An 11700-nucleotide genomic window follows, 5' to 3' on the forward strand; every position below is an offset into this window, starting at 1 on the left:
TAAATATTAACGTATAACATGAATATGACACACATGAATATGGCACAATAATGAGAACGAACATATTAGTATTTAAAATAATTACCGTAAAAAAAAATCTAAACAAATATCACATGAATAAAATGAAACCATAAACACAATATTAAAATTTTAACGTATATACAATAAAAAGCCTAGATACGAACATTCACTACATACCATGACAAATAATATATTAATATACATACATATACAATGAAGTCTTGAGTTTTAAATATTAACACAAATCAAAATAAGAAAAGAAACAGAAAATAAATAAATAAATAAATTAATTAATTAATTAATAAATCAACAAATGAACATCAAATATATATATAAAACCTGAATAAATATTATTAAAAAGATGAAAAACAAAAAATCCTGCGAAAATTAAATTAATGTTTGTATATATATATATAAAACACCAATTAAATGTATGATAAAAAAAAAAATAAACTTTACAATTATATGTGCGCGCGCGCGTGTGGCTTGCATGAAAGGAGCTTACCGCCGGAGGTGAATAGCCGGAGCTGGAAGAGGAGGTCACCGGAGTGCTGGGCTACAGTGGTGCTGCGGGTGTAGTGCTGCTGTGGTGGTCGGAGGTACTGGGGGCTGGTGTAGCAGCGGTGGAGCCGAGGAAGACTGGAGGCTGCCGGTGTAGATGATCGGAGAGCTGGGCTGCTGCTGTAGGCTTGGCCGGCGACGACAGTAGCAGAGGAGGGCGGAGACGCTGGGTCGTCTGCCAAGAAGACGCCAGAGAAGGAGGGGCTGTGGTGTTCGGGTCTGACACTGAAGCTGGGTGTTGCAGGAGGCAGCCGGCTGGGAGGAATGGAGGCGGCTGCAAGGTTGTGGCCGGAGGTGGAGTGGGGCGAAGAGGCAACAAGAGCAGGGATGCGGGCAGTGAGATTGAAGATGGTTTCTGCAAGGAGGCCTCCGGGAAGAAGAAGAAGAAGAAGAAGAAAGAGAAGAAAGAGAAGAAAGAGTAGAGGAAGAAGAAGAAGCAGCAGACGATTTGTTTTTTATTTTTTCTTTGCTTTGGCCGTGCGCCCCCATCTTGGCTGTGGCCTGTGACTATTTGCCTTTTTAATGGCTTCCTAACCCTAATCCCACTATCCCATAATAATAATAATAATAATAAAATAATAATAAAAATAATAATAATGGTAAGAACAGTGAAAAATAATAATAAGAATAAGAATAATCATAGATGATGATAATAATAATAATGGGGTAATAATAATAATAATAATAATAATAATAATAATAATAATAATAAAACAACAATAATAATAATAATAATAGTAATAATACTAATAATAAGAGTAATAAAAATAAAAATAAAAATAATAGCAAAAATAATTAAAATAATAATAATAATAATAATAATGATAATAATAATAATAATAAAAATAATAAAAATCATAATAATATTAATAATAATAATAAAATAAAAATACTAATAATATATACTATAATAATATTAATAGTAGTAATAGTAATAATAATAATAATAATAATAATAATAATAATAATAATAATAATGTATTGGGCCCTGTGCAAAAATAGGGTGTCTACAGGTATCACAATTTAAAAGGCTCAATTGGTATCAAAAATTGATATTTAAGAATGATAAGCATAATTGAACTCATGAGCATGTTATGATATTGATGATGTTAACATAATATTGGTATTTGATGATTCTGTTCATGAGAACATACAGTATATGAATCAACATATGAAGCATGGATAATAAACTTAAAAGGATAATTGGTATCAAATATGAATGTATTAAATTCAGGGGGAGTATTATGACTTGTTGCTTATATTATGTTTCTTCCCTAATTATTAAATTGGAATCATGGAATAAATAATTGGTATCATGAATTATTATGCATGCTGAAGTTTAAAAAACTATACTTTTTATTGTTGCTCATAGCCTTAGTATTTAAAGTCTTACTCTTTTTTATCAATGTCAAAAGGGGAAGAAGTTTTAGGAAACAAAAATTGAGCATGATATTAAAAATTGGAAGCTTATTGAAATGATATATCAAAAGGAGGAGAAATACTTGATGTTGATTGATATTAATATTGAATAATGTGATTTTGATATATGAGCATGATAGTAAAAGAGTTTTTGAAATTGATAATAATATTGTTAAGTTTGTCAATATGATGTTTATTGAAAGGGAGAACCTTTTTAAGGCTTACTTATTGTTAAGTTTGTCAATATGATGCTTATTGAAAGGGGGAGCCTTTTTAAGGCTTATTCAAATTTTTGCTCCTTATTTGTCATCATAAAAAAGGAGGAGATTGTTGGCCTTATAAGGCTTAAAATCTTGTTATCTTATTTTTAATACTAACAAACAAGTCGAATTTAACGTATTTGTTTGAGTAATGTTATCTCAGGACTCATATATGAGAAACCAAGGTCAAAGTACTCATAAGGATCAAATGAAACTTAAAAGAGTCAAAACATGAATTTAAAGATGATATTTTAAAGCTTGAAGAAAATGAGGACTTGGATGATAAGCCAAAGAAAAGTTAGAAGTCAAAAGAGCAAAAGAAAAAAAAAAGAAAAGAGAAAAAGCTCAAAGAAAGACAAAGCATGAAGACTCAAGAACCTAGAATGTGAAAAGTCTTAGAAGTCTTTATGTAAGTACTTTAATGTTTAAATATCGTTTGAAATATTATGAAACTCTTAAGTTAACTTCTTGGACCTAGATACCTTTTAAAATACTTGGAAAATATTTTAATAAGGTCAAAAGACATTTCAAAAAGGTTAAAATTATTTTTGGAATGAAAATCACCAAAAAGAGGTTTTTCCAAATGCTGTCATTTTTTCTACATCCACATTAAGGTGAATATTTCTCTATCAAACCCTCCTTATTTTAAAAAGTATTCAACATTAAAATTGTAGTATTTTCTCTTATCTTTCGTTTGACATCAAGAACACCTAATGTGGAGTTGTATAAGAAAAGGTATGACTAAAATACTAAAGTAGGGTCGAAGCTATTAACCAACTGAACACTGTTCATGGCGGAACTTCAGATGACTGAACAGCAGATAGAGCCACTTCAAACGACTAAAGTGTAAGTTCAGACGTCTGAAAAATATCTTCAGTTGACTGAAGATTAAGTTAAGTCATTTGAAGATTTTACTAAAAGTTTTTTAAAGAGGCAGAACCATCTCAGACAACTAAACTCAAAAGTTCAGACGTCTGAACACTGTTAACGAGCATTTTTTTCAAAAAATTTATTTTTTAAATATTAGTTGCTTGGGCTCAAAACTTTATAAAAACTTGGAAAATACTCCAAGTAAAGGGCAACAAGAAAACCCTTTTGAATGCATATAAATACATGGTTTTGCAAATCAAAATATACCATGAATTGAAAAATCAATTTGAGAAGCTGAAAGCACTCTTATTCTTACAAAGTTCTCTTGTTCACTCATTAAAAATCTCTTTTGCTGAGATATTCTGAAGTGCTGATCCTTCCTCCTCTGAATTCCTATTATTAATCCACATTTAAGAAGGATATTGGTGAATTCTACACTTGAACTTCATTCTATTTCATATTAATATTTCTACATTGAAATATATAGTGCTGAAATTGTACTAATTTGCTCTTTGTGAGAGTATATTTGTACGCAAATTATATCTTGTTTCTTGTAGTTCTTTGACGTTCCATGGATTGTTTGGATCATTAGCAAAGTAAGGGGATATTGCTTAGAGAGGTGGACTCTAGTCTAATTAAGGAGTTACCGAACGAGGGTACATCATTTGGAAAGGCGGGCTTTAACCTATTGAAGGAGTGTGTAAAGGTTTGTTCCGCCCGTTAAAAAAATAGGTTTAGTGAATCCTTTGGTGGTTTGCCAAAGGCGAGGACGTAGGCTGGGTATAAGCCGAACCTCGTAAAAATCTTGTCTCACTCTCTCTTTCCCTTACTCTCTTTATTTTCAGTACATATACAATTGCATGGATGTATATCTGAATTATATACACTATATGAATTAGATAGTAAATAAACTTAAAGCTTAATTTGCTTTGGGATTGTGGAAACGAAAAGAGAGTACGTTAGTTGATCAATCTTTTGCGGAAACTATATAGTAGTACGTTGATTGATTCAACACCCCATGACTCTTTAACTTAAAGTTTATTTAAGATCTAAGTATTTGGAAAGAGTGATTGGATGTTGTATTGAATATCAAATTGAGAGACAAATTTCATATATACAGGGCTTGATTCAAATTGATATATCCAGGGCTGACAACAAAAGTTATATTGTGATTGAATGGTTTAAAAGTTTGATATTGAGTGGATTGTGTTTGTATTCCAAAGAGTACTGAATCTTGCAAATCTAAATAGTGCTGAAATTAAACTTATACTTGGCAAATTGCTTGATTGTTTGCTTTCAAATTGTGGTTGATTGATTACTTGGATGATTTAATGATTGTATGGTTGTTGATTGAATTAAGAAATGAGTTTTTACTAAAAGTTTGAAGAATCAACAATAAGTTAAGAATTCTAAAAAGATTTAAAAGAAAAATTTTAAAACCCAATTCACCCCCACCTCTTGGGACTACACCTTGCTTTTCACCCACCTCTCCAAGTGATATCCCCTCACTCGGTCACTCCTTCAATTAGGCTAGAGCCCGCCTTTATAAGCGATATCCCCTCACTTAGCCAACAATCCAAACACCTTGGAATTGTCAAAATCACTGGAAGACGAGATAAAGGAAGATGTACAAGAGATGCTCTCAAAAAAGCTGATTAGTACAAATCAAAGCTATATACTTTAAAGCAATTCAAATATGAAATTCAAATTATAGCTCAAAAAGTATATCACCATATGGTTCTTTCAATGGATGAAAGATTTTAGAGTTGTAGCACAAGATTGGTGATTTAAAATAAGCAAAACCTTAGTAAATTTTGTGCATAATGAGAGTGAGAAAACCTTTGAGAGTTTGAGAACAACTGAGAGAGTTTTAATGCTGAATTTGATTCTTGGTGTTTTTAATTAACTGATCTTGGGTGTATTTATATATTTAGAAAAGTACCTAACTTGTTCCCCAAGTTTACTTGGAGAAGGATCCAAGTTTTGAATAGGTTCAAGCCCTAAGTAATTGTCTTTTCAAAAATATGTTCGTTATGAATTTTAAATTCTTCCGCTTGGCAGTAGCATGAGGGGTTTTAGTTCGTCGTTTGTCAATGTATTACACTGATAAAATACATAGGAAGTAGGGTAGCAGTCGCCTGTCACCTTGGGGTCAAGCGTCTATTACTGAATTTCTTAATTTTAATAAAATGACCAGAAGGGTGATAGTAGCTTGATGAAACCATGTCAGGATTCTCATTTTGCACGATCAGGCGCCTGTGAAATCCCAGATAGTAGCCTAACGACCTTCTGTCTGTATATCTTAAAAACACTTAATTGTTCAGTCTACCAACTATTTTCAATCAGGTTCCTATCAAGTAAAAAATCTGGTTTTTAAAATATGTTTGTATTCTCTTTCTTTGCTTCTTAATTCTTGGAATATCAATTTTTTTTCTTTAAAAAATATGTTCTAAGTGTTAAGAATAAGGTCTCTAAGTCTTTTTTGCCTAATGAGCTTCAAAATGAAATTTCATACTCGAAATATACTTGACGTACTTACAAACATGTCCTAGTAGACTCTTCATTTCTTGAACTCTCTTTGAAACACTTCATTAAGTTGTTGCTTTGAGTTCCTGAATTTTCAATATTGATCACTGGAGTTGATATGAGCTTTCAATGATCTTGTGATCTTTGAGTCTTTCCATGTTGGTCTCTTGAGCTTTCAGAACTTGATCACTTGAGTTCATAAAGTATGCTTTTTGTTTCAATATCTAAAATATCACAACTTTGAAGAACATTAAATAACCCTACTTTGTCGTCATCAAAATCAAGAGTCATAAGCCTTGTTTAGGCCAACAGAGTAGATTAGTACAATTTCAGCACTATAGACTTCAAACTTTAAATATCAAGATGAAATAAGATGAAGCTCACGTATAGAAATCACCATCTGAGCATATTTGTGTAAAAATTTGAATGCAATTTTATTTAAGATGTCTTCTATTATGAATATTCTTGAACTATAAATGTTCAATTTTATTTGAATGCATATTCTTTTTGCAATCATCAAAAAGGGGGAAAATGTTGACTCTATGAGTCAAATCCCATTTTGATAATGACAAATTACGTTATCTCTTACCTATGCACTAAGTTTATGAACAAGATTAATACTTAGCATTCATGGTTGGTAAAGACGCAAAGATGCCATAAGGACCACAAAGATCATATTACATGATTGGCACCCGAAGAGCAAAAGGGGGATGAAGACAAATTTTCTGTATTGTAATTGCAATTCAATTTTTGGTCTGTAATATTATGGTCTATAATAATTGCATCTCAAGCATGATAGGTTTAATGCTAAAAAATACCATAGATTGCCCATTAGGTTCCACAACCTTTCAATAAAATATGTCATAACTTATTCACACAGAGTTGAACAGGTTTAAGGGCAAAATGATTATTTTTAAATAGCCCTGATCGACCAACCCTTGAAGGCTTAAATTGCCTCGGCTGACCATTCTTATTTTTTAAACATTTTTAATTGCTCGGCTGACCAACCAAAAAGTACACATTCCTTTCTTGGTCGACCGACCAATAAACTTGACCTCTTCCAGCGTCCTAGGTCGATTGGCCAATCAGTCCAAAATATCTTGGTCGACTAAACCTTATGAGTGGTCGACCACCCCTTTGCCTAGGTCAACCGAACCCACGAAGGGTTTCGGATCGCCTCTCCTTAGGTCGACCATCCCACCCCTTGGTCAACCGAGCTTAACCTGAAAATATTATTTTTAGCTTAGATGGTTGACCGACTCGAGCTTAGGTCGATCGAACCTCTCAGGTTCACAATTTTTAACGATGCTAAATAGGGGTTAATTTTGATTAAACATTTCCAAAAACCCCCTCCATGTCCGTAACGATTTAAAAATTCAAAAATTCTATATATACCCATCATTTATCCAAAATAGCACACAATTAGCGTTTTGATTAGCAAAAAGTTATCTCTGGATTTCTTGAACTCCCATTGCTTATACTCCACGTTTTTCAAGCCTATGTTTGATTCTCTCACATATTCTTGCTTGACCAAATCATTTCAAAATGAGAGTATTATTTTCTTATACTCCTTATTTGCAAATTAATTGCAATTGAAGGGAGTTTGTCTCTTATCATTGTGTGCATAATCATATAATATTTTGAAGCTTACTACTCTCACATTTTTGCATTGTATGATTTTTTCTTGAGAGTAATCTAGAGTCATTACCACTACATTTGATTGAGGAAAATTATTTGGGAAGAACTCATAATAGCTTCTGAGTCTTGGCATTCTCATTGTTAGATTCAGAAGTTTGCATGTGCTATTTGACAAATACGTTTTTGTTAGCTTGAACTCTAATCTCGGTTGTGCTTAGTACTTGAAAAATATTTTATTAAGATATTCACTTATAAATTCAAAGTTTCTTCGATTACATATTAACTGATTATATTATTTTGAATCAAAGGTAATCACTCTCACGTATATACAAATATACACCCATTAGTTGAGAGTTGAAATGCTTATACATATCTCACTTGAGCATAAACTTTTATCTTCTGTGAGAGCATTGATTGTATTGGTACATATTTGCTTATTGGAGAAACATTGATATTGTACAAATCATTTGATTATCTGATTGTATTCCAGGCATGGCATGAGGTGGGTCTTCTTCGCCCCTTTAAGGAGAGTTTGTAATGGTTTAGGTTAGCCTTGTAAATTTGACTTGGGGCATTCCTTGCCCAGTAAGGAGAGGCTTTGTAATTGGTGCCACTCCACCCATAAGTTAGTTTTAGTGGAATCCTCGGGCTTGCGAGCTAGAGACGGGGACATAGGCATAATTGCAGAACCTCGATAACACATCTGGTGTCATCTTTACTTTATCTGCTTTATTGTCTTGTGCATGCTTGATTAAATTTATTTGGAGCATATTATTTGTGAATTCATCTATCTGTTTATTTCATATGAGCATTAGATTGACTCTAAGGTTGTGAAATATTGCTTGCTGGAATATCTGACTTAGAATTTTAAAAATCTCCAATTCACCCCCTCTTGGGATTACACTAAAAACAACACTTGCACTATTTTATTTTTCACACTTAAATTCTTGCATATGTATGCTTTTGTTTAAATTTTTTATTAATGTGTGCATGTTTTAAATATTGTGAATGATTGGGAAATACTAAGCTTGCTATATCTGATTTTAATATTGGCTCAGTTATATTGTATTGGGTTTTGGAATTGCATAGAAAGACCCTAACTTGGGCATTATTGTTTGTGATTTGGATTCAACCTAGGAATAATTTTTAAAATACCAAATTCACCCCCCCTCTTGGGAATACACCAATTCCAACAATTGGTATAAGAGCCCGGTTGCAATTAAGTTAACTGTATTTACATAAAGATTGCAATGGCTCATTTTAGTGTATCTCAGTTTGGTGAGGGTCATTCAATTACTAAGCCTCCAATGTTTCGTGGTATTGATCTCACCCCAAGGAAACAAAGAATGACTATATTTATTCAATCGGTTGATTGGAGGGCTTGGAGAGTTATCAAGCAAGGAAACTTTATCCTAATGAGAATTGTTCATAGTGAACAACTTCCCAAATTTTTAAATGAAATGAATGATGATGATTTAAATATGTTGCAAATAAATTCCAGTGCCATGAATATGCTTTATTATGCTATAGATGAAACTATTTTACAAGATTTTATAGCATGTCAGAGTGCACAAGAGCTGGAACTCACTTGACAAGAAATATGGAGAAACCAAAAAGGAGGAGTCTATTACTCCAGAAGCATCAAGATCAAAGGCTCTAGGACTAGACAAGTGTTTTATTGTTTTAACCAATGAAGAGGTAAATTCCTCCCCTTCTTCTTCATATTATGCTGACTCATATAATAATTCACCTGCAAAATCTTGCGATATATTTGATAATGGATCCTATGATAGTTCTGATAGTGAATGTGATAGGATTCATTATTAGATTTATCGCAAGAATTCACAGGTGAATTATTATATAAGTCAGCATAATATGAAGAAGAAGGAGAGGAATTCATCTCTTCATTGGTTAAAATAATAAAACACTTGTCTAGTCCTAGAGCCTTTGATCTTGATGCTTCTGGAGTAATAGACTCCTCCTTTTTGGTTTCTCCATATTTCTTGTCAAGTGATTTCCAGCTCTTGTGCACTTTGACATGCTATAAAATCTTATAAAATAGTTTCATCTATAGCACAATAAAGCATATTCATGGCACTGGAATTTATTTGCAACATATTTAAATCATCATCATTCATTTCATTTAAAAATTTGGGAAGTTGTTCATTATGAACAATTCTCATTAGGATAAAGTTTCCTTGCTTGATAACTCTCCAAGCCCTCCAATCAACCGATTAAATAAATATAGTCATTCTTTGTTTCCATGGGGTGAGATCAATACCACGAAACATTGGAGGCTTAGTAATTGAATGACCCTCACCAAACTGAGTACACCAAATAGAGCCATTGCAATATTTTTGTAAATACGATTAAGTTAAATTACAAACAGAATATGTTAAAACTCATAAGTCTATTGTGAACATGCTTAAATGCTATTATGATTTGGAAAACAAGAATAAGGCCTCACTAGAAGAGCTAGAATAAAAAAGTCTTAATATAAAATAAAAGGATCTAAAAATCATCAGGTTAGATAACAAGAATGCAATACTAGAAAAGAACCTAAATGACCTTCAATCCCAAATCTCTACAGAAAATAAAAGGATCTTCAAATATATGAACTCAAATGCAAAGAAAACACAATGAATAATGAATTGATAAAATTACAAGGTTTTTGCAAGGGATTGAATGATAAAAAATTTCTCAGCTTAGAGAGAAAACTAAAGGAACACGCTAAGGTCATTCATAAATTCACTAGGAGCCAAGAGAACTTTGAGAAGCTACTAGGCTCACAAAAAATGACCTTAGATAAAGAAGGCATAAGATATAATGGAATCAAGAACAGGAGGAGAAAGAACCTCTATATGGGGTACTTTGTAAAATAATCAAAACTCTATGCTAGCTCCTCCTCTAGTCCATATGATCACACCACATGCTTTCTCTGTAAAGAGAAGGGCCATATCAAGTTTGATTGCCCCTTCAAAAGAAAATGGGTAAAACCAAAGTAGATTTGGAGAGTCAAAGAAATGTTAGGATCTATACCCCAAGAGAAATGGGTGCCACAGCAAATCCCATTGTTTCCTCCTCATACCTGAATTTGATCTTCATATGTTTCAGTAAGTGCATGAATCAGTGGAAGAATATTCTTCAAATAGTTTTGCATAAAGATTAATAACCAAGTGTCAAATATTGGCATTTTAAATCACCTTGGCTAAACATTTAAAGAAAAGATCAAGATTAGGTTAAACTTGAAAACTTGACAGTGCTCGGTCGACCGTCCCTTCACTGGCTTAAAAGCCTCAGTCGATCGACCCACAAATTGTTGACCTGATTGACGAGCCTCGGGCGCCCAACAATTCTAGTTCAAAAGTGCTCAACTAACTGGTATCCTAGTTTGGTAGACCGAATATGATCAATGGCCAATCGAAGAGAGGAATTTGAAGCATCACAAAGGCTCAGCTGACCGAGCCTGTAATTAACTATCTTATTCGGGTGACTGGCCTTTGAAATTTGTAAAGTCAATGGAGCTTAGCCTACTGATTAGCCGACCGAGCAGGAAAAAACCATTTCAAAATTAATGCGGTTTGGTCGACCGAAGGCTTTCCCGGGTGACTGAACCTACGATCTATATAAGTTTTCTAGTACCGAATAGCTTCATTTTATTTCTTTCTTCAGAGCAGACCACTATCCTTTCTCTGTGTGTGATCTCCACTTTCTTCCCATATCTCTCTAAACCTAAATTCATATCCACTTTCATTATTCACTGTGTCAAGAACTAAGAGACGCTTAGAATCTACCGCTACTTCTGAAGAATGGTTCACTTCTCGAGAAAAGAAGATTTGGTATGAAAAGGACTTCAAATCGAAGGATCCTATACTAGGTAAGATCCTTGATATTGAGTTTATGCAGCATCATTTCAATAATATACTAGAAATGTTTAACTATCAAGGGTGGTACTCTTTTATCTCCGACAAGCCTAAAGGAATGTACCCTACCCTCATTAAATTGTTCTATGCCAACTTAAGGCAAGATTATCATGGGTACTATTCCAGGGTTCTTGATAAAGATATTAGATTTGATGCTGAATATCTTGAAGAAACATTTGATGTTCAGTGAGGGGATGTTATATGTCCTGATCCTTGGTCCACGTGGATCAATGAACAGGAATTCTCAGTAAATCAATTTTTAAATCTTGTGATGTATGTTCCGGTGATTAACCTTAATCATACCCCATATTATAGGACATTTAATCTCGAGGCCAAAATTGCCCATCATCTAATCTCCTATAATATCCTACCAAAATCTGGCTCCAAGGACCATATATCCTTTTTAGATTGCTTCATCATGTGGTGCCTTTTCACGAGGAAGAAACTAGATCTACTTTGATCATCAAATGGATATTTATGAA

Source organism: Malania oleifera, chromosome 5, assembly GCF_029873635.1.
Source record: "Malania oleifera isolate guangnan ecotype guangnan chromosome 5, ASM2987363v1, whole genome shotgun sequence".
NCBI classification, from domain to species: Eukaryota; Viridiplantae; Streptophyta; class Magnoliopsida; order Santalales; family Ximeniaceae; genus Malania; species Malania oleifera.